At 40.7% G+C, this 25221-nt stretch overlaps 1 protein-coding gene and 1 non-coding gene across 3 annotated transcripts in view; both read right to left on the bottom strand.

The window, feature by feature from the left end:
* The window catches only part of STAC (SH3 and cysteine rich domain), a 335857-nt gene that overhangs the window by 139321 nt on the left and 171315 nt on the right, over positions 1-25221 (bottom strand). The gene's annotated exons all lie outside the window — the stretch shown is intronic.
* Positions 5974-6079, bottom strand: LOC145522080 (U6 spliceosomal RNA). The gene has a single exon (XR_014065899.1). It is a non-coding gene; the product is annotated as a U6 spliceosomal RNA (small nuclear RNA).

Here is a 25221-nt window from a genome sequence, read left to right as displayed (position 1 = left end):
CTCCACTTCTAGTGTCTAGTATAGGAACACAGTATTTATTTAGTTTTTCAATAATTTAATAACAAAAATTTGGAGAGGGCCTACTCTGTGCCAAGAACTGTCTTAGCCTCTAGAATTGATGTAACAGTGAATGGAGGAGGCAAAATTCACGTTTTGTGAATTTTACATTTTAGGGTATGATACGGACACTAAAAAATATCATGCTATCTTGCCAGTCAGTATAAATATTGTGGGAAAAGATAAAACAAGGAAGCAACCAAAGAAGGGGCTACTATTCTACTAATATATAGATTTCCCAGGGAAGGGTTTTATTTGGAAATAACATTTGACTCAAGACCTGAGTGAAATGAGAAAGTAAGCCATGGCAATATCTGGAGAAAGGATCGTAGAGAAAGAGGGAGAAGCAAAGGCGACGTTCCCTGGATGGGACTGTCTGGCATACGTGAAGTTCATGAGCGTGTCAGGGAAAAGAGAGAGCCAAAGAGATCCCTAACTGAACCATCCTTATTTCAGGCAACACTGCACCTCACTGAGGACCAATATCACAGGCTTAACACTGCAGGACAGTGTTAAAGGGGGACAGACTTCACTGAGATAATGCAGTCACTAGACAAATAAAAAATCAAATAATAATAATAGGTCCAAGAAGAGGAGTCCCTATATCCAGACACAGTTGTTACAATATTTTATCTGAAATATCTGGTTTCCAACAAAATTTATAAGGAATGCAAAGAAATAGGAAAATATGATCCATATATCATAAAAATGCAGGCAATGGAAACTGCTTCTAAAGGAGACCAGATGTCATATAAAAAAACTTCAAAGTAGCCATTATAAATATGTTAAAGAACTAAAGAAAACAATGTTTAAAGGAGTAAAAGAAGGTATGATGATAATGTTCCATCAAATAGGAAATATCAATAATGAGACAGAAATCATATTAAAGGGCAAAGTGAAGCTTCTTAAATTGAAAAGTAGGATAAGTGAAACAAAAAATTCACTTGAGGGACTAAACAATAGATTTCAACTGTCAGAAGAAAGAATCAGCAGACTTGAGGATAGATCCATAGAAATTATGTAATCTGAAGAAGAGAAAAAAATATAAAAATAAACAGAGCCTCAGAGAAACACTAGTGCATTAAGTGTGCCAACATGTATATGATAATATCAGAAATAGAGAAGTTGAAAATAGTAGAAAAAATACTGATGAAACAATCGGGATGAAAACATCCCAAATTCATGGAAAAACACCAACTTAAACATAAACTTTTCGCTTCTCTTCGCTTCCAAGCTATTTGTAAGGCCTCCTCAGACAGCCATTTTGCTTTTTTGCATTTCTTTTCCATGGGGATTTTCATGAAGCCCCCTGATATTTCTACTAAACCATAGACTTCTTTTATAGGTTAAGTAAAGTTAAAAAGCAAACCAAGCTTATTTCTCCAAGATGTCTGCTGTGTAGAGTAACTATATTTTCTCAGGCAAAACCCATTGTATGAAAATACTGAACATAAAGCAGAGGTTGGCAAATTTTTTTATAAAAGGCAAAACAGTAAATGTTTTAGGTTTTGTGAAGCTTACCATCTCTTGTCCTAACTACTCACTCTGCTGCTATACCTTAAAGGCTGCCTTATTGCAGATAATATGTAAACAAACAGGTGTGACTGTATTCCAGTGAAACTTAAGGACACTGAAATTTGAATTTCATATAATTTTCACTTGTAATGGTATTTATTTCTTTCCATGCCTCTCAACCATTAAAAAAGCTTTTCTTAACTCTTGGACTGGACAAAAACAGAATGATGGATTTGGTTTGGTGTGCAGGCCATAGTTTGTATAGTAAGTCCCCTATATATGAACACGTTCTGTTCCAAGAGTGAATTCGTTGAGTCCAATTTGTTCTAAATCCAACAAAGTTAGCCTAGGTACCTAAGTAACACAATCGGCTATAAAGTACTGTACTGTAATATATTTATAATATTTCTCACACAAATAATACATAAAACCAAAAAAATAAAGAAAACATTTTTAATCTTGCTGTAAACAGTGAAAGTGAAATTCGCTCAGTCGTGTCTGACTCTTTGTGACTCCATGGACTATATAGTCCATGGAATTCTCCAGGCCATAGTACTGGAGTGGATAGCCTTTTCCTTTTCCAGGGGATCTTCTCAACCCAGGTTTTGAACCCAGGTCTCCCACATTGCAGGCGGATTCTTTACCAGCTAAGCCACAAGGGAAACCCAAGAATACTGGAGTGGTAGGCGATCCCTTCTCCAGCAGATCTTCCCAACCCAAGAATTAAACCAGGGTCTCCTGCGTTGCAGGTGGATTCTTTACCAACTTAGCTATCAGGGAAGCCACAGTCTTGCAGTATGGTATCTTGGAAAGTACAGCGATACAGTACAACAGCTGGCATACAGGTGCTGGCATCCAGTGAACAGGAAAGAGGAGTTACTGACTGGAAGAGGGAGAGGAGGTAGGAGGAGGCAGAGCTGAAGGATCGTCAGCAGTAGGAGTCACAGGGCAAGCTGCTGTAAAGATTCTATACTATTGCACTCAGAGTAGTGCTGTACACTGGAGCACAATCACTTGTAGAGAAGTTGTGCACATGACAATGTACACCAGATGCAGGAACTAACTTATGTGATTGGACATGTGAACGAATGTTCACACCTTTGAAAGTTCACAACTTGAAGGTTTGTAAGTAGGGAACTTACTACACACACATACACACACACACACGCACACACTGCTTGATGGTACTCTGATCATGAAATTCCTTGAATCTAGAGGATCTTTCTCATGTTGAATTTCATTTTTAATGCAACACACAGTGCCGAAATAGCAGTGTTGCAGACTATGTAGAGGAGATATAGAACATGATAGCAATGGTAGGAAACAAATGACAAGCAACAAGAATAAAAATGAGATGTGCTGAACTTCTAGAACACAGTTGGTTATGCACAGGTAATGTATTTATCAATTTGTTGAAACAATACCAGGTTTCTGCGTTTAACTTAAAACAGTCTCAAATAGGATTTTATAGAATTAATTTTTAGAGCAATCATTCAATCAAAGGTTGAATAGAGACTCTTGTCAAATGAGTATAAGAGAAAAAGGCCTTTAACAGGATTCAGTTATTTTGCTGTTTGGATAGTAACTTTGGAGTAGACTTCATGGTTAAAGGAAAAAAAGAGAAAAAAAAAAAAAGAATGAGTTTTACAAATGATTGACAAAGGTTGTCTCTGGCTGGGAAACCATTTCTGATATTTCATGTTCAAAGAATTGAATGAATGATAATAACACCTAGCATTTGTGTAATATTTCATTATTTATAAAAAAGCTTCCCCATATGGAATCTTATTTAATTCATGTATTGATAAATGCTTTGCTGAAGTAGGTGTTTCACTAGCTTAATAATGGAAACTGAGGTTTGTAAAATTTAAGCAATTTTCAAGTTCACTTAAGAACTTGTGTTTAGAACTGGAACTCAAATATTTTCTGGTTCTTAGTTGACTGTCCTTTGGGATGTTGCTAGTATTGCATGAAAAAGAAAGTTCTATAACCAAACTATTTGAAAAATGCTGAGATAAACTAGTATCTGCTTCAGGACTCCCCAGACCTTTCATTAACTAACATGAAATGCAAATTCCCAAAAGGAGAATATAGGAGGTAGTGTTTCCCAAATTTATTTGGTTCTAGAATCCTTTCTAGAAACAGTGATCAAGCCCCTGTGTTTCATGTGGCCCTGAATAAGAATTAAGATTGGGCAAATTACCTAAACCTCTCTACATCCCTGTGTCCTTGCCTCTAAATGGAGGGATAATGATAGCTTTTCCAAAGAGTGGTTGTGAGGGTTCAAAGAGTTGATGCATTTGGACCAGTGTCTGCTATATGTAATTGCTTAATTACATGTAATTGCTGAATTACACATAATTGGTTGATAGCCACATATACATCTGGCACACACATCGACAAATCCAATCTCTTTTTAAAGATGAAGAGCAATTCAGGGAAGTGAAATAATTCTCTCAAGGTCATGAGGCCAGCAAGAGAGAGCCGGAATACAGACAAGTCTTCTAAACCCAAGGGCACAGTTTTATTCATCAAAATAAGAAAAATGAAACCATATATCCATTTTGACATTCAGGTCCGAATGAAAACTGGAAGATCATGGTCCTTACCTAGCTTTTTTAAAAAGAGATAAAATAAACATCTGAATATTTGGCTAGAGAGGGATGTTTGGCTGGTATTTTTGCTCACTTTCTGTCTGAGGGATACATTTTCCTCTTTGATGAGATTGATTTGTAACTCCCTGCACTGCTAAACCACTGATCTCAATTTAACTATACAACTTGGGAGAGCTGGAGCTGTGCCATTTCCCCAGAAAATGATTAAGACCAGCTCTAAGAATATTGTGAACTTTATCAGGAAAATCAATTCCTCTAACAAGGAAGTGAATCACTATTGATTTTTTTTTTCCTCTCTAATTGGACTCTGAGCCCTGATACCTTTTCATAAGTGGTGGCAGCTTGCTTTCAGCAAATGCGTTTTTCACCCAGCAGTGGAGCATAGCATGCTCTCCAACACCTGTGACATTCTTTTTCTTTCTCTAATTTGTATTCCAACTTGAAGGTGAACATGGAAGCTTTCAGACACCTGCTATTCACAGCAACATGATGTTCATGAGACTTTTGTTGCCCTAAATGGACAATTTCTGTGTTCCTGTAATATGTAGATACATGCAGGTGGTGGAAAGGGCTTGGTACAGAGCAGATGATGCACAATGAGAAAATGCCTAAGATGTAACTAAGGTGACTGGTGAAACAGCAAGCCATACACTCTCAATCCAAGATGCCTACATGAATGTGCCCCATAATTTACAATATTTGAATTATTTAAAGTACTAAAAGGAAAGTTTCCAAATTATTTTTATCAGGTGGATACACATTTTTTAAAAACTCTGCCAAAGATAGCACAATAGAAAAAAAACTACAGACCAAATTTAGTTATAAATATCCATGCAAATATCTTAAAGTACAAGTGTATTCCATTGTACTTGCTGTGCCTGATGCTTAGGAGATGTAGTAATGGACAAGTTGCAGTGCCTGTCCTCAAATAGCCTAAATTTAGACTGGGGTTTCAAACCAGCAAAATGATTTTACTACACAGGTAAGATAAAGACAATCACAGATGACTGGGACTTAATTATTTTATGCTGTTTAATTGATGCATCTTCAGATGTAGGCTCATCTCTAGAGTCTGGGTACCTTGAATAATACAGGTATTGAATAATACATAGTAGGTTATTCTTGTTGGGACAGATCACTTTCCTCAGGTAACTGTAATAGATAGCAAACATGACCACAATTCTTTGTAGCATCTCCCATCAAGAAGTGGAATCTAAGACTTCCCTGGCTGTCCAGTGGCCAAGACTCTGTGTTCCCAATGCAGGGGGCCCTGGTTCAATCCTTGGTCAGGGAACTAGACTACCACATGCCACAACTAAAACCTGGAGTAGCCTCCAAAAAAAAAAACAAACAAACAAAACACGTAACTATAAAAGAAGCAAAATCTGTTTCCTTATCCCTTGGATCTGGGTTGGCTTTTCCATTGACTGATTAGCCAAGTGATGAAGATGGCAGTTACCAGTTTCATGCCTGGTCTTCCATTTCCACTTACTGTCCTTTTCTTCTTTTTCTGTGTTTTGTCTCGCTAACACTTGTGTTTATTTTTCAATAGGATTGCAGAGCTGGAGAAGGTCTTGGCGATCTCTACCTCGCTCTTTGTTAGAATTTTACACTGGAGCACAGTTGATTTACAATGTCCTGTTTGTGTCAGGTGTCCTGCAACCTGATTCAATTACACATAGACATATATCTATTCTTTTTTTACTCTTTTCCCGTAGAGTTTATTCCAGAGTGTTGAGTAGAAGTCCCTGTGCTATACAGTAGATTCTTGACTCTATTTTTACATAAAAATATGGAACACTTCCCAAATTTGCATGTCATCCTTGCACAGGAATCATGCTAATTTTCCCGTATGGTTCCAACTTTAGTATATGTGCTGCCGAAGCAAGCACCCGTCCTCATTCTTTTAAACTTCTGAGAATCTTCTAAATTATAACCAATGCTCTTATGACAATTTCACATACACACTTCCCAGCCATAATTTGGTGCAGGCTCTTTTAAATTTCTGGAACTGTCCAGCATTCCCTTTCATTGAGGAGAAATTCACTGATTTTTAAAGGATTTATATGTTATTGAGGTACATAAGTTTCATACATGTGTACAATATTATATTTCTACCTCCATATATCTTAGTTTGCTCATCACCAAAAATTTAGTTTCCATACATCACCATACAGTTGATACCCTTTACTTATTTCACCCTACCTCACTCTCCTCCTCATCTGGTAACCGCCACTCTGTTCTCTGTATCTATATGTCTGTTTTGGTTTTAACTGTTCATTAATTTTCTCCTTTTTTTTTATATTCCACACATGCATGAAGTCATATGGTATTTGTCTTTTTCTGACTCATTTCACTTAGCAAGGTGACCTCAAGGTGCATCCACGTTGTCACAAATGACAAGGTTCATCTTTTTTTGGTGGCTGTCTACTCACTGTTGTTGGAGCCACATGAACAAGCCTGGACCATACCGCTGGAGGATGAGTCTGGGTAGAGAGGGAACTCAGTCACTCAGTTGTCCCAGCCCAAACCCAGACATGTCAGCCTCACAAGTCAAGCCTGGCTGCTGTCAGAAATTTCCAAAGATTTTCCACCTTTTTGTTCATCAGTACTGACTGCATTTAAAGGCTATTGTGTATTCTTTGAAGTGTTCTAGCTGTGTGTGTGTAGCACTCTTGCCTGGAAAATCCCATGGACGGAGGAGCCTGGTAGGCTATAGTCCATGGGGTCGCTAAGAGTCGGACACGACTGAGCGACTTCACTTTCACTTTTCATTTTCACGCACTGGAGAAGGAAATGGCAATCCACTCCAGTATTCTTGCCTGGAGAATCCCAGGGACGGCAGAGCCTGGTGGGCTGCCGTCTATGGGGTCGTACAGAGTCGGACACGATTGAAGCGACTTAGCAGCAGTAGCAGCAGCAGCAGCTGTGTGTGAGACACCAAGTTGATGGGCTTAAGTGAGCAGTTCTTATTAAGACTGTGAGGCAATCTCATTCACCACTGCAACAAAAAGAATAAAATACCTAGGGATAAACCTACCTAAAGAGACACAAGACCTGTATGCAGAAAACTATAAGAAACTGATGAAAGAAATCAAAGCTGACACAAACAGATGGAGAGATATAACACTGTGAAAATGACTATACTACCCAAAGTAATCTACTGATTCAGTGCTGCTGCTGCTAAGTCGCTTCAGTCGTGCCCGACTCTGTGCGACCCCATATACGGCAGCCCACCAGGTTCCGCCGTCCCTGGGATTCTCCAGGCAAGAATACTGGAGTGGGTTGCCATTTCCTTCTCCAGTGCATGAAAGGGTAAAGTGAAAGTGAAGTCGCTCAGTCGTGTCTGACTCTTAGCGACCCCATGGACTGTAGCCTACTAGGCTCCTCCGTCCATGGGATTTTCCAGGCAAGAGTACTGGAGTGGGGTGCCATTGCCTTCTCCGGAAAATGACTATACTACCCAAAGTAATCTACTGATTCAATGCAATCTCTATCAAACTACCAATGGCATTTATCACAGAACTAGAACAAAAAATTTCACAATTTGTATGGAAACATAAAAGACCCCAAATAGCCAAAGCAATCTTGAGAAAGAAGAGTGGAGCTGGAGGAATAAACCTTCCTGACTTCAGACTATACTACAAAGCTACAGTCATTAAGACAGTATGGTACTGGCACAAAAAAGGAAACATAGACCAATGGAACGAGATAGAAAGCCCAGAGTAAACCCATGTACCTTATTTTTGACAAAGGAGGCATGAATATACAATGGAGAAAAGACAAGCTCTTCAATAAATGGTGCCAGGAAAACTGGATAGCTACATGTAAAAGAATGAAACTAGAATACTTTCTAATGCTATACACAAAAATAAACTCAAAATGGATTGAAGATTTAAATGTAAGGCCAGAAACTATAAAGCTCCTAGAGGAAAACATAGGCAGTACTCTTTGACATACATCACAGCAAGATCCTCTTTGACCCACCTCTTAGAGTAATGGAAGTAAAAACAAAAGTAAACAAATGAGACTTAATTAAACTTAAAAGATTTTGCACAGCAAAGGAAACAATAAACAATATTAAAAGACAACCCTCGGAATGGGAGAGAATAATTGCAAATGAAACAACTGACAAAGGATTAATCTCCAAAATATACAAGCAGCTCATGTAGCTCAATAACAGAAAAACAGACAACCCAATTAAAAAATGGGTGGAAGACCTAAACAGACGTTTATCCAAAGAAGACATACAGATGGCTAATAAACACATGAAAAGATGCTCAACATCACTCATTATTAGAGAAATGCAAATAAAAACTGCAATGAGGTGTCACCTCATACAGGTCAGAATGGCCATCATCAAAAAATCTACAAACAGTAAATGCTGGAGAGGATGTAGAGAAAAGGGAATCCTCTTGCACTGTTGGGAATGTAAATTGATACATCCACTATGGAGATCAGTACGGAGAATCCTTAAAAAACTAGGTGTAGAAATACCATATGACCCAACAATCTTACTACTACTGGGGATATATCCTGAGAAAACCATTGCATGTACCCCAAAAATGTTCATTGCAGCACCTTTTACAATAGCTAGGACATGGAAGCAACCCAGATATCCATCAACTGAATGGATACAGAAATTTTGGTACATATATACAATGGAATATTACTCAGCTACAAAAAAGAACGCATTTGAGTCAGTCCTAATGAGGTGGATGAACCTAGAGCCTACTGAACAGAGTGAAGTAAGTCAGAACCAGAAAGCCAAAAGGGAAAGGGGAGGTCGCTCAGTCGTGTCCGACTCTTTGCGACCCCGTGGACTCTAGCCTACCAGGCTCCTTCGTCCATGGGATTCTCCAGGCAAGAATACTGGAGTGGTTTGCCATTTCCTTCTCCAGGGGATCTTCCCGACCCAGGGATCGAACCCAGGTCTCCCGCATTGGAGGCAGACGCTTTAACCTCTGAGCCACCAGGGAAGTCCCTAAGACAAATGTTATATATTAATGCATGTGTATGGAATCTAGAAAGATGGTGCTGATGAACCTATTTGTGGGGCAAGAATACAGGCACAGACATAGAGAACAGAGTTGTGGACACAGCGGGGGAAGGAGAGGGTGGGATGAATTGAGAGAGCAACATGGAAACACATACATTTTACCATGTGTAAAACAGCCAGTGGGAATTTGCTGTGTGACATAGGGAGCTCAACCCAGTGCTCTGTGTCAACCTAGAGGGGTGGGATGGGTGGGAGATGGGAGGGAGGTTCAAGAGGAAGGGGATATATGTATACCTGTGGCTGATTCATGTTGATGCATGGCAGAAGCCAGCATAATACTGTAAAGCAATTATTCTCCAATACTAAAGTTTTAAAAAATCATAAAAAAAGATATGTGAGGCATGTGAAAGCTGTTTCCTGACTTCAAACGGAAGTCAGAAAATCTGGTTACTGTACTAATGAACTACAGGGATTCAAGCAAGACATTTGGCCCAAAGGGCTTTGGTTCCCTCATCATGAAATGAAGGAGCAGAATTGGGTCTCCAGGGTTCTAGACTTCCTGCCATGCTGAGTTACTTTCTGGGTCCTCTGGGCACTAGGGTTAGTAGCAATTCTCTGCTATAAAAGAAAATAATTTCCATCTTCAAGCTTATATTACTTTATTTAGCTTTAACTATGCTAGTTACTCATATACCAGTGATCCACTAGAATTTAGAAAATAGAGTATTCAGATATGGAAAAAAATAATTTTCCCATAATTCAGCTGTAAATTACGTGAACACTGTTAACAGTCCATCCTTATTTCTAATCACCTGCCAATGCTGGAGCCATAATAGACTTGGGTTCAATATCCTGGTTGGGAAGATCCCCTGGAGGAGGGCATGGCAACCCACTCTAGTATTCCTCCCTGGAGAATCCCATGGACAGAACAGCCTGGTAGGCTATGGTCCAAACGGTCGCAAAGAGTCGGACATGACTAAAGCAACTTGGCACAGCACAGCACACATGTGTTAAAAAATAAATTTGTAAAGTACACATCCCCCCACCAATTGGTTTTTCAGTATTCTAGCACAGGGATAGAGATTAAAGGGCTGCACTGTGTTCCACAGACAGACACCATGTCTAAGGTTCCACAACCAAGTTATGCTGATTTTTACTCTTATCAACAATGTTGTGACAAACAAGGCTGAATTCCCCAAATCTGAGGAATAAATAGTTGAAAAGCAGAGGACCAGGCAGAGCTTTGGTGAAGATCTAGAGCAAATGGTGAAGAGTAAATCTATATTTTGATATGTGTCATTGTGACATCACATATTAGCCACAGTTTCCTAAATTTGTGTCTGAAGTGAAACACTGAAAAATTCTACAGACATGAAACTGTGCAGACCCCCTGCTGAATCTGATTAAAGCGAGGGTCTCCAGGGCAATCTTCAGATGCACAGCTAGCAAAAGCTTACAAAGATAGCATTTCTTTAGTATACTTGTTTATTGACCTAATTAGAAAAGTGTCAGAGAACAAACCACTTTTAAAACCTTGTCCCCATTAGCTATAGATGATGAGAGGTCCCTAGACTCAAAAACACATTCTGGGATCAATGAAATGAGCATCCAGAGAAATAACCTCCTGCTTCATTTCCTGACAGGCAGCAGGATTTCATTTTAGTCACAAAGAAGATTTAGGAGCCTGGCAGAAACAATGGAAGTGGGAACTGCCCCTGAGGACAAACCAGAAAATCTGAACACCTACAGACTGAGTGGCACATTGCTCCACAGATGGTCACCAGTGCTCCTTCCATCACACCCTGCAGACCTTTACCTTCTAATAATTTTTCTTCATGCCAAAGAAATTTTGTGTACCTCACATATATTTGGTCAGGTACATTTTTCAATACTTCAAGTCAAATCTACCTTAAAATACACACACTCATGTCTTCTCTGTCTCTCTTACTAGAGTGTGAGGCCACTGACTGCATCTGGCACACAGGAGTGATAAGAATTGTTACTGGTTACTGTGTGCCGGACATCAAGCTGAATGGGTTGCATATACGGCAGGTTAATTGGACTACTTTCTTCCTTCTGGAGTTTCTGTCCTTTGCTGGTTATCAGCGGGCAAGCAGCATTTGTGTTTCTCTGTCACGAGGATCTTCACAGGACAGGAAACAGATGCGGTAGGTATCATTGGTTCTTCCTATTGATTAGGACTGGAGAGCTTGTGCTTGGTATTCTGGATAGTGAGGGAAGAGCGGCGGGTGGAAAAAGGAGGGCAGGGAGTTAGATTGCCCTTCCCCAGCTCAAACCATTACAGACAAGTTAGAGGGCCAAGTGCCCAGAATGTGGGATGTTTAGTTTTTAAACCACAATAATCTCTGGCGAACTTGGATGGCTGGTCACCCTAGATGAGATGACAGTCCCTCAGAGAGGGCAGAGCCTTCCGTTGGAGAGCTTCTGATGGTCACCCGGAGACAGAGGGAGACTCCACATACAGGAGCTCCTACATTTGCCAAAGAATCTTTTGCTCTCAGTGCAACCCAGAGATGACAAAGAAAGACCTCTGGACTCAAAATTTCACTCTGTGGAGACACATTCACTTCCCTTCATTCCAATGTCTGGGACCCCTGTGCTCTCTTGTTTCACCAATTTACTCTGTCCCTGCTGCCTAGGAATTGCCCTGAGTCACTGATGTGTATGTAGTATAAACCTCATTAAGTTGCAAGCTCCTTGAGGAAGTCTTGAATGCACCCTTGCTTTCTCTCTCCCTTTCACATAAACTCTCAGGGGTAGCGATTGACCAGCTACCCAGCAGCATCGTCATCATCTGGGAAGGCATCCTAGCACCCCTGTCTCCATGGGGCATGCCCTGGGTTCTTCACTCTTCTGTTTTTGCAGCTTTTTCTAGAATGTGGAGTAAATTTTATTTTGTCTTCCTCAGTCTTTCAAGTGTCTTGTTAGCCATCTTTGTATCACCAGTGCATCATGCAGTACCAGCCACCAGAGCTCAATAAATATTTGGTGACGTGAAGACATCAGAGAAGGCTCTAACCCTGGTTTCTCCTGAACTCCCTGTTGTCAAAAATTCTAGGATGTCTTCAGGCCCAGACTCTTTGTCATCTCTGGATGGCTGGAAAGAGACTGGAAAATAAAGTGAAAATAAACTTTCACACTTTAAAACTGAAAGTCAATTGAATGGAGAGCTTTCATCTGGATAGCACCCCACCCCCTTCTCTGGAGGTGTGTACTTAAACAGAAAAGACAAGATCTGGAGGGAAGAAGGTAGGAGATGAGACTGGCTTGATTACGTCTGTCAAGGCTATTTGGGCCATCATGCTAAGGACTCTTCAAATTTTGTTCCAAAATTCAGACAAGATCTTCACTCTCATTCATCAGACCAGTTGCCTTCAAATCTGGTTCCCACGAGGGTGGCTCCAGGTCTCACTCCCTTGATTCAATCAGAACCACTCTATTTTTCTCTTGTTGTTATGTTTTACAGACTTAAATCAGTTTTATTGATGTTCCAAGTAAGATGTTTGAAATCTACTCTAAAGATGAGAGCCTCCACGCTGGACCATGACTGTGTTGTCCCTGGGAGTGGAAGTAGCTTCTGGTCACCATCTGTGCCAGCATGAAGCCTGTCCTGGGGAAGCCCCATAGCCCCCATCCCAGGAGTACAAGGGCAGGCCTGGGCACATGGAGCTCTGGGAGAAGTCAGACGAATGGAAAGACAGGATTTGCACAAATTCCTTAAAAACACTGGCCACGCGTCTCAAAATGTTTAATAAAGTAGAGCAGCGCTGTCCTCAGTCAGACAGAGAGAACTCTTCATAAACTAGGCTGCCACTTGTAAATGCATTTCCTCCTCACGAATTACCAGTGAGATAGGCTTCCCACAGAGCAGCTCTTGGGATCTAATAGGGCCCGACATTTGTGTCAGGACAGCTCTCCCTCTAGTAACATTACAGTTGTTTGAAGGAAATGGGCCGAGACTCACTCAACTGAATCTTGTAACAACTCCCTACAAATGTTACTAGCACTGCAGCCCTTTCTTCCCTTTCTTAAAATACTCTTTCAAACTCAAACAGATCAACAGTGCACATGTGTAATAATTTAGGGATAAGAAAGTAAAAATATGTAATCAAACGCCCATATGAACACACTCCTGTTAGTGTCCCAGCAGGATGAGCTGCTCCTGCCTCTGCCTGTGGCTGTGGAGAAGTTTATGGAAGCCTGCCTTTGGAAGCATCACCTCCATGGGCCTGAAGCCCAGGATCCTGTGTGGAGGTCTGGGCCACTGTTGGTTTGTAGGACCAGCATTGGGAAGAAGAGCTGGACAGAAAGCAGGTGGAGGGCTAGGAGAAACAGGGCCCATCAGGTCCTCTGCACTGACTGATGACCACACGTGACAACTTCGACCTTCTCAGAGTGGTATCCTCAGGTCTGGACAATTACATGTGTGTGTCAGGAGGTCAGGAGAGAAATCTGCACTTAAAAGTAGATGGCTGGCTCAGATCATGAACTCCTTATTGCCAAATTCAGACTTAAATTGAAGAAAGTAGGGAAAACCACTAGACCGTTCAGGTATGACCTAAATCAAATCCCTTATGATTATACAGTGGAAGTGATAAATAGATTTAAGGGATTAGATCTGATAGACAGAGCGCCTGATGAACTATGGACAGAGGTTTGTGACACTGTACAGGAGACAGGGATCAAGACCATCCCCAAGAAAAAGAAATGCAGAAAAGCAAAAGGGCTATCTGAGGAGGCCTTACAAATAGCTGTGAAAAGAAGAGAAGCAAAAAGCAAAGGAGAAAAGGAAAGATATACCTGTTTGAATGCAGAGTTCCACAGAATGGCGAGGAGAGATAAGAAAGCCTTCCTCAGCCATCAGTGCAAGGAAACAGAGGAAAACAACAGAATGGGAAAGACTAGAGATCCCTTCAAGAAAATTAGAGATACCAAGGGAACATTTCATGCAAAGATGGGCTTAATAAAGGACAGAAACGGTATGGACCTAACAGAAGCAGAAGATATTAAGAAGAGGTGGCAAGAATACACAGAAGAACTGTACAAAAAAGATCTTCATGACCCAGATAATCACGATGGTGTGATCACTCACCTAGAGCTAGACATCCTGGAATGTGAAGTCAGGTGGGCCTTAGGAAGCATCACTACGAACAAAGCTAGTAGAGGTGATGGAATTCCAGTTGAGCTATTTCAAATCCCAAAAGATGATACTGTGAAAGTGCTGCACTCAATATGCCAGCAAATCTGGAAAACTCAGCAGTGGCCACAGGACTGGAAAAGGTCACTTTTCATTCCAATCCCAAAGAAAGGCAAAGCCAAAGAATCCTCAGACTGCCGCACAATTGCACTCATCTCATACGCTAGTAAAATAATGCTCAAAATTCTCCAAGCCAGGCTTCAGCAATACGTGAACCGTGAACTTCCAGATGTTCAAGCTGGTTTTAGAAAAGGCAGAGGAACCAGAGATCAAATTGCCAATATCCGCTGGATCATCGAAAAAGCAAGAGAGTTCCAGAAAAACATCTATTTCTGCTTTATTGACTATGCCAAAGCCTTTGACTGTGTGGATCACAATAAACTGTGGAAAATTCTGAAAGAGATGGGAATACTAGACCACCTGACCTGCCTCTTGGGAAATCTGTATGCCGGTCAGGAAGCAACAGTTAGAACTGGACATGGAACAACAGACTGGATCCAAATAGGAAAAGGAGTATGTCAAGGATGTATATTGTCACCTTGCTTATTTAACTTATATGCAGAGTACATCATGAGAAATGCTAGGCTGGATGAAGCACAAGCTGGAATCAAGATTTCTGGGAGAAATATCAATAACCTCAGATAAGCAGATGACACCACCCTTACAGCAGAAAGTGAAGAACTAGAGATCCTCTTTATGAAAGTGAAAGAGGAGAGTGAAAAAGTTGGCTTAAAGCTCAACATTCAGAAAGCTAAGATCATGGCATCTGGTCCCATTACTTCATGGCAAATAGATGGGGAAACAGTGGAAACAGTAGCTGACTATTTTGGGGGGCTCCAAAATCACTGCAGATGGTGACTGCAGCCATGAAATTAAAAGATGCTTACTCCTTGGAAAGAAAGTTATGACCAACCTAGACAGCATGTTAAAAATCAGAGACATTACTTTGTCAACAAAAGTCCATCTATTCAAAGCTATGGTTTTTCCAGCAGTCATGTGTAGATGTGAGAGTTGGATGGTGAAGAAAGCTGACTGCCGTAGAATTGATGCTTTTGAACTGTGGTGTTGGAGAAGACTCTTCCGAGTCCCTTGGACTACAAGGAGATCCAACCAGTCCATCCTAAAGGAGATCAGTCCTGAGTGTTCACTGGAAGGACTGATGTTGAAGGTGAAACTCCAATACTTTGGCCATGTGATGGGAAGAGCTGACTCATTTGAAAAGACCCTGATGCTGGGCAAGACTGAAGGCAGGAGGAGAAGGGGGCGACAGAGGATGAGATGGTTGGATGGCATCACTGACTCAATGGACATGAGTTTGAGTAAACTCCGTGAGTTGGTGATGGACAGGGAGGCCTGGTGTGCTGCAGTCCATGAGGTTGCAAAGAGTCGGACACGACTGAGTGACTGAACTGAACTGTGAGTCAGCACCAAACTGATTAAAGGTGGAATGTGAAAGGGAAAGAAAGAAAAAGTTGAGGAAGGGGCAGAGGAGACAGACTGTCTAGACAGGTGGGCAGAACCATCTCCAGTGACACCCCAACATCAAGGAGAGAGCTTCAGGGAGGACCTGCGATCAGCAGAGTCACATGTAGAGGGGCTGAGTGAGGCCAAGGCCAGCCAGGTTCAGCGCTGCCTGAAAGCCAACTGACCGCTCTGGAGTTCTCAGCACCTTCTTTCCAGGACCCAGTATGCAGCAGAACCTTGCTAAGAAAAGGCAGCAATGTGCAATGTTTGGGTTCGGATCCACTGAATTTCATTATAAATATCTGATTCTGACTAAAAAAAATTTGAAAAGTGGCCTGATCTTTTCCTGTTTACTAAATCAGTCCATAGCTGTTTATTCTGGAACTGCCATGTAAAAGGTCTCTGAACCACATTTCTGAGTTCAGCTAAATTAAACACACACACATACAAATATGCACCCACCCACACACACTATGATATGAGGATATATATACACATATACAAATATAGAGAATGTAATTTTTTTCTAGCCATAATATTCATCATTCCTTCACCATGCCATTAAGATCATTTAGTTCTAAAATAAGAAAACCCTAAATATCTATTTGAATAGTTTTCATAGACTTTGAAAATCTTCTCTATGGTATATTTTAAAATGTGCTTAATCACGTATGCTTCCACAAGTTACGTTTTTTTCCTGCTTGATTCCCAGCTGAACATTTGCGCTCCTAGGTACGTTCTTCCATAATTATGAAACAATCAGATTCAGGCTCTGCAATCTAGTTTAGCTAGACTTTTTTAAAAAGACTTGTAAATAAAAAACATCTTAAAATAAAATAAAAACCAAGCATGAAGTTTCTTCTGCTACGAACTGCCGTTTGATTTTTGTATAAAGAAGTGCTAGAGATCTATGCCTAAACCTCTAGAGAATAGTTGTTGTTCAGTAGCTCAGTCGTGTCTGACTCTTGGTGACCCCATGGAACACAGCATGGCAGGCTTCCCTGTTCTTCACCATCTCCTGAGTTTGCTCAAACGCACGTCCATTGAGTTGGTGATGCCATCCAACCATCTCATCCTCTGATGAGAATGGTTAATGAATTCAGAAGCACATCCTTCGCAGTTTTTAGCTCTCCTTTCTGCTGTCACCTGAGGCAGGACCCTTCTGTCTCACTATGTCCAGGAGGCGTCCCCTAGTGTATTCATTATACTTGGCATAGTCCCAGGAAGGTGATGGATTCTTAATACATGTTGTTCTCCTACATACTGTGACTTTATTTATTTCATGCATTTGATTTTTTGGTCTATAGATCCTGCCTATTTTAATAAAGAAACAACTGGAGTAAAAATATTACCTTTTTCCTTATAGAATTTTGTTAAGTATAAAAATACCTATAAACTACTTTTCAGGATTCAACAATCTTTTTGTTATATTTTTGCATATTTAAAAATATAAGGCATAAAAAACATGACTAATAAAATGAAAATCCTCTCTGTACCCCCTTGGATTCCACATATGATTTGCCTGTTATATACCAAATTCCCCTAATGAATTATTTTGTTTCTGGGTTATTCATTTAGACTTACTGTACAGATTCTTCTAACTTTTCCTCCACTGGTGATGTAATTACTGGTGATGTTTTAATTACTATATCTTTATTTTAAGCTTTGATATTTTTGCTTTTTGCTACATTTTTTAACCTTGAATTGCCATTTCTAGTTAATGTTGTCTTGTGACTTAGAATAGTGATATTGATTATATGGATGAATCTGGGGAGAATCTATCTCTTTAACATACTGAGTCATTTCATTCATGAGCACAGCCTACCTTTCTCTCCATTTGTGCATCTTCATTTGTCCTTTATCTCCTACCATAACAGTAGGCAATTTCTCCAATAAGGTCACATTTATCTTTTATTAGATACGTTCCCAAGTACCTTATGCTTCTTGCTCTTAATGTGAATGGGAACTTTAAAAATCTTTACCTTTGGCTGCTATTGAGTGACAAGAATGCTGTTATCTTCTGAATCGTCTTGTACTCAGAAACTCACTTACTGGTTCTTACACTCCATGTAGACAAACACAACACCTGAACATCCTTGTTCTGCCTTTTTATTTCTAATTCTTGTACCTCCCACTCCCCTACCTACTGGCTCTGTCTTACTGAATTGAGGGATGACCTTTCAAATTGTACATTTTCTGATCTTGAAGTCAGATGTCTCCCATGTGGGTGTCTGTGATGTCTGCTGTTCAGGTATTTTCTCATGTCTGTCTGTGAGCTCATTTTTAACAAGTCCTCTTCTGTGTGGGTTTTATGTGGGTTTTCGCTTGCTCAGACATTCCTATTGGAATGACAGAGTTACCTTCTGAGTCATATCTCCTCAGGCCTCCTTTTTAGTTCACAGGTTCTGGACAAGTTTTTGCATCAGGTCACTTTGTGCTTCCATATCACAGAGGTTTTGGAGATTCTGGATCCCCAATATCCTGGAATTTAGTCAAGAAATTTTGCTTTCTTGCTGCTTGCTATGTTTCTACCCAGTCCTAGGTCCCTCATCAGCCCCTGGGTCCTATCTTTGGGCTGATCATGTGACCTTTCATAGACAGGAACACATTGCATGACTCCCAATTTTTTTTTCATTGAACTACAACTGCTTTACAATGTGTTAGTTTCAGGTGTACAGCAAAGTGATTCAGTTATATATATATATGTATATATATGTGTGTGTTTATGTATTCTTTTTTTCCAGTTCTTTTCCATTATAGGTTGTTACAAGATATTGATTATAGTTCCCTGTGTTATATAGTAAATCCTTGTTGTTTATCTATTTCATATATAGTAGCATGAATATTATATAAAGTAGTTAAACAACAAAGATCCCAGATTTATTTTTGCAGGGAGCTCACAGAGGAATTGGGCTCTTGACTATCATAGCCCAAATGTACCCCTTAGGATAATTATTTTTTTAAATGAAAGCAGCCTCTACAGTTTGTAACTGGTTTGATTACTCTGACAGATCACGTGATTTTAGTTTCACTCACAACTGAAAGATTTTCTCTCTAACTTTCTGGCACTAGAAAAAGGTCTTTTCTTAATTTTGAGCAGGGCTTTCTACTTTAAATTTTTAAAGTATATTTCACGAGCGTGTGTGTGTGTGTGTGTATACTGTTTTGAAGACAGAGTCTCATCAAACATCAGTTTCTTTCAGAAAATAATCTAGTGCCAGGGAAAAGAGTCCAATAGCAAAGACAAAAGGTACTTCATAAGAGCACTGCAATCTTTGCTCCTTGGAGGTGGGGCAGGAAGAGAAAAAGACCAGGATATTTAAAGACTTAATGCATAATTTATGTGCAGGGCTATTTTTGCAGGCTGTTGTAATAGCAAAGGCGATGAGAAGGCATCAGCAAAAATCAAACACTAGTGGAGCTTTGATTAATCTCAAAATAAGTCTCCAAGAAAGAAGCCCCAGGAATTCCATAGTTCCCCCCTCAACAACTATGGGAAAGTGTGTCTATTTAAAAGCCTTAAATAACTGTGAAGAAAGAAAAACAGGCAAAACCCCATTAGCCCTTCAGATGAAGTCACTGTAAACATCAGTGATCTCTCTGGCATTGGCAATCTGCAGGGTGGAGATGGGGCATCTTGAAGCAGAAAACTGGAGCTCTTTTACTGCAAAGCTAAAACTTGATGAGTGCTAGGCATTTATTATAGGCAGTGCACAAATAACTTGTTGGTGAGTAATAAAAAAAAGCTTATAAAAATCTTTCAATAAATCAGCTACAACCGTGCTCTCAGCAACACCTATCTCTTGAGTGCCTTCTGGGTCTCCAGCCCCACTCTAGGTTCTGGGTGTGGGCAGCCAATGAAATTCCTCTACATTCCCTTCTAGCTGTGGGGGAGAGATGATAAGCAAGTAAATAACTCTATCAATAACATAATTCTGGGAAGTGGGAAGTGGGAAGGTGGAGAGTTTCTAGATAAGGAGAGTTCAGTTCAGTTCATTTCAGTCGCTCAGTTGTGTCTGACTCTTTGCGACCCCATGAATCACAGCACGCCAGGCCTCCCTGTCCATCACCAACTCACAGAGTTTACCCAAACTCATTTCCATTGAGTCAGTGATGCCATCCAGCCATCTCATCCTCTGTCGTCCCCTTCTCCTCCTGCCCCCAATCTTTCCCAGCATCAGGGTCTTTTCCAATGAGTCAGCTCTTCGCATCAGGTGGCCAAAGTACTGGAGTTTCAGCTTCAACATCAGTCCTTCCAATGAACACCCAGGACTGATCTCCTTTAGGATGGACTGGTTGGATCTCCTTGCAGTCCAAGGGACTCTCAAGAGTCTTCTCCAACACCACAGTTCAAAAGCATCAATTCTTCGGCACTCAGCTTTCTTCACAGTCCAACACTCACATCCATACATGACTACTGGAAAACCCATAGCCTTGACTAGATGTTGACATTCTAGGAATCAGCGAACTAAGATGGACTGGAATGGGTGAATTTAACTCAGATGACCATTATATCTACTGCTGTGGGCAGGAATCCCTTAGAAGAAATGGAGTAGCCCTCATGGTCAACAAAAGAGTCCAAAATGCAGTACTTGGATGCAATCTCAAAAACGACAGAATGATCTCTGTTCATTTCCAAGGCAAACCATTCAATATCACGGTAATCCAAGCCTATGCCCCAACCAGTAACACTGAAGAAGCTGAAGTTGAACAGTTTTATGAAGATCTCCAAGACCTTTTAGAATTAATTAACACCCAAAAAAGATGTCCTTTTCATTATAGGGGACTGGAATGCAAAAGGAGGAAGTCAAGAAACACCTGGAGTAACAGGCAAATTTGGCCTTGCAGTACAGAATGAAGCAGGGCAAAGGCTAATAGAGTTTTGCCAAGAAAACGCTCTGGTCATAGCAAATGCCCTCTTCCAACAACACAAGAGAAGACTCTACACATGGACATCACCAGATGGTCAACACTGAAATCAGATTGATTATATTCTTTGAGGTCAAAGATGGAGAAGCTCTATACAGTCAGCAAAAACAAGACTGGAAGCTGACTGTGGCTCAGATCATGAACTCCTTATGCCAAATTCAGACTTAAATTGAAGAAAGTAGGGAAAACCACTAGACTATTCAGGTATGACTTAAATCAAATCCATTATGATTATACAGTGGAAGTGAGAAATAGATTTAAGGGACTAGATCTGATAGAAAGAGTGTCTGATAAACTATGGATGGAGTTCATGACATTGTACAGGAGACAGGGATTAAGACCATCCCCATGGAAAAGAAATGCAAAAAAGCAAAATAGCTATCTGAAGAGGCCTTACAAATAGCTATGAAAGAAGAGAAGTGAAAAGCAAAGGAGAAAAGGAAAGATAGTCCCATTTGAATGCAGAGTTCCAAAGAATAGCAAGGAGAGATAAGAAAGCCTTCCTCAGCGGTCAATGCAAAGAAATAGAGGGAAACAACAGAATGGGAAAGACTAGAGATCTCTTCAAGAAAATTAGAGATACCAAGGGAACATTTCATGCAAAGATGGGCTCAATAAAGGACAGAAATCGGATGGACCTAACAGAAGCAGAAGATATTAAGAAGATATGGCAAGAATACACAGATAAGGAGAGTAGCCGCAGCCAAAGCAGAGGAGCTTGCTATGGACAGGAAGGGTCATTTGACCTGAGTCCTGCATTATGAGAAGTAGGGTGGTAGGGAGAGGAAGAACAAGATGCAGGAGGTAGTCAGGGCACTGGCTCTCAAGTGAGAATAAGCCTCATTCTCGACCCTGAGAGTGGCCCAGTGTCACTGGAGTGTGCAGGAGGCATGGGCAGATGGCACAGTGTAGCATGATGGAAGACATGCATCTGCTTGTCTAAACAGGACTTGTATATACAAATCTGGATTTCAAGGGTGGAGCATAGAGTTTATTAAATAACTGGAGGAAGGGTGATGGGTATTTGAAAGACTTCCTATAGGAATCCTTTAAATAGTAATGTTCCTTACCCACCTAGAGGGAAGGATGTAATTCACTGCTGTTGTTTAGTCACTCAGTTGTGTTCAACTCTTTTTCGACCCTATGGACTGTAGTCTGCCATGCTCCTCTGCCCATGGAATTTCCCAGGAAAGTATAGTGGAGTGGATTGCCATTTCCTTCTCCAGGGGAACTTCCTGATCCAGGGATCAAACACACATATCCTGTGTCTCCTGCATTGGCAGGCAGATTCTTTACCACTGAGCCACCAGGGAAGCCCTAATTCACTGTGCATGTGTCAATTTGACTATAGTTTGTTGTTTCATGTTTTAGGGTATGGTTATTTTCTAGGCTATGGACAGCCCATGGGATTGCAAAAGTCGTGTCGGACACAACTTACTGATTAAACAACAACAATGATGTTGAAGCTCAATGAAGTAAAAGGACTCCTTAAGGTCACAAACCAGGACTGGTGTACAACCTGGCAGATGTCAGTCCCCTCATGAAGGAGGGCTATGGGACAGGGGGCAACTTTCCTGCCCCCAGCTCATGGATGGTGAACCATCCCACTGGGCATGATGTCCTAGTCCCTTCAGGCTTCGTAAAGGAAGCTGTACTCATGAAGGCAGAAACACACCAACAGTGCCCATGACACTTGCAAGAACCTCACATTTCCAGTGTAAACTGTCCTTTCAACAAAATAATTTCAAAAGGATGAAAATATGAACAATATAGTTGTCCAAACAAGGAATGCACCAAATGCTAGGCTAAGGACAAGGAGGATTTTTCTCTTTAAGAATTCACTCATGAAAAAAGAAGCACTTAGTGTTTGCTGAAATGACCCCACAAATATGTGGGAACAAGAGCAGTTTGAAACATACTTGACAATCAATTTCAATAGTTTTAAAAATGTTCAGTCTTTTGACCCAAGAATTTTGCTCCTGGGAACCTAAAAAAATTTGAAATACTGTAAGAATGTTACTTACACATGAGTATATAATTTACAGCACTATTTATAACGCATGAAAATAAAACAGAATGTAACATCCTCAAACAAGGCAAATGGTAGATTGCTCATGGAACTAGCTCTTGATGAATTATTGTGCTGACATTTAAATTAATCCTTATGAAGATGACATAGCTCCATGAAAAATGACCTAAAATGTAATACTTAGGTGAATAAAGCAGAAAAGGAGAGACTGAGCTAACTTTAATAGCATTCTAAAAAATGTATCAGCACATTTAGAAGACCAAAAATGAATAAGAAGAAAATGTTAAAACTGGCAGTCTATACCTACGCTGCTATTTCAAGAATTTCCTTTTGTCACCCTGCCTTTTATTCTATTTCTATAATAAATAAAACACCTTCTAGCAAATAATGTTTGGAGACCTGCTTTTATCTGGATGTTGGGAATTGCATCCTTCTATCACAGTTCTATCTTCTGTCTTCAGGTCATCCTGCCCAGAGCTGTGAGGCAAGGGGAACAGAGGCAACAGGCAAGGGAGTTGGGTTGGGGGGGGGGGCTGCACGGTCTGCTCTTGCTCAGAATCATGGATGGATGCTGGTGGCAGAAGAATTTGAATTTCTTCTGATGGAGGTCATTCATCCATATCCTGAGAAACCTTCCTCCTTTGAAGATTACAAAGGAGATGCTATCATGACAAAGCACTGCAGACGGTCTGAGATGACAAGCCTTCTATTTGCACCTCCATTTTGTATTAAAAAAACTCAATGCCAGAAGAACTGTCAGATATAATGGGCCAACAGAAAGGCCATGTAAGATGTTTGTTTCTTTGGCATAGATGCATCCAAAATAATTGTACTCCCTCTTTTTCTCTAGTTCATAGTTGTCAGCCCCAGTGGGGTGAACAGTACAAAGCAACTCATAATCCTAAAGCTCTGAATGCCTCACTTGTAATTGTTAGCAGATTTAGCTTCCTACTGATCTTGTCATTGATATATCTGTGAAAACACACATACAGACACAAACAAAGTCTTGCAATGTACTGGTAATGCAGGATATTGCTCAGCAATGGACTACATTTTTGTAAAAATTCCCCAAAAGAATTGAGAAATATTGGAAGTTCAGTCATCCCTAAAGCCCGTCAAAGCAAGAGATAATGAGAAGGGCTTTTACTCCCGCCACTCTCACCCCTATATATCCTCACGTTAGAAACTCAAGGTCTGTGTTGCTGAACATAACACCCGACTGAATATCCTCCCTGTCACCAGGCAGCAAGCCAAGCCATCCACAGGCATTTGGTCCTCCCCTGAACTACCCCACTGGCCCAGCAGTACCACCCTTTATAAGCCAGAGACAACTCTCAGGAATGTGAAACAAATGAGGGTGAGAAAAAGGAAATTAACCAGTGCCTCCTGGAAGAAGAAGCGGCAGCAGTGGGGGTGATAAGAAGCCCACTGGGAACAGTGTGATAAGGGGATTTCACATCTGCTTACACTGCTTCTTGCATACGATTTTTACAATTATTTCAAGATAAGTCAACTCTCCAAGAGCCAGGGACCATTCAGTCCAGTAGCGCTGCCCTAGATATGGTTCAACATTTGTTAGGAGTGTGCTCAAACCCTTGCCCTCAACTGACTGAACTAACTGAACACCGAGGGAGAGGGCGATAGGAACCACAGAAACACCCCCCAACCCCGGGTGTTGGACAACGTGGGCCCTGCTCAGAGCTCTCTTCATCCAATCTGAGGACACAGAAATGCAAGTTAAGACTCAGAGAGAGTCTCTTACATAACAGAAGGGACTATGTTTCCTGGATTTGCAGAGGAAAGGTGGATTTGTGAAAATTATTTCCGAAAGAAAAATCTGGAGAACATTTACTCTTTGTTCTCACTGATGCATGAGATAATATTGTTTATAAAATTAGAGATTAGGAGGGGAAAGTTACAAATAAATTTCAAGAATTAGAACGACCTTAACTTCCTGTTGGCAAAGCTGGAAAACACTGTAATGGATGAACGCCTTTAATATACTGGGGAAAGGACTTCCGACCTGGAATCTCCACCCAGTTCTAAAGGTCTTGTTACCTATGTGAAGCCTCACAAAGTGAACCTCCCATCCTCTTCTTTTTGAGAAGGCTGCTAGCACTCTAAATAGAGAAGAACCCTGAAAACCTAGTCTTTGGGATGCCTTGCATGGCAGGGTGTGGGAGACGTCTTTCCTGCCTCTGGTTCCACACGCCATTCTTCTCCTCTGAACTTTATAACCATCAGAGGCAACACACCACCACCATTTTCACTGCACTCTTTGCTGCACAGTAGCTTTCTGAGAGTTCTGGTCTAAAAATGGGAGCGAGGAAAAATTTTAGATCCTTCAAAAAGCAGCAAACGCTTTGAATCAGCAATTTCTGGCCTAGAAAAGCAT

This window comes from Giraffa tippelskirchi, chromosome 9 (assembly GCF_054371585.1).
Source record: "Giraffa tippelskirchi isolate mGirTip1 chromosome 9, T2T-mGirTip1v1.2.pri, whole genome shotgun sequence".
In the NCBI taxonomy this organism is placed as follows: domain Eukaryota; kingdom Metazoa; phylum Chordata; class Mammalia; order Artiodactyla; family Giraffidae; genus Giraffa; species Giraffa tippelskirchi.
This window is presented reverse-complemented; position numbering and strand designations above follow the sequence as displayed.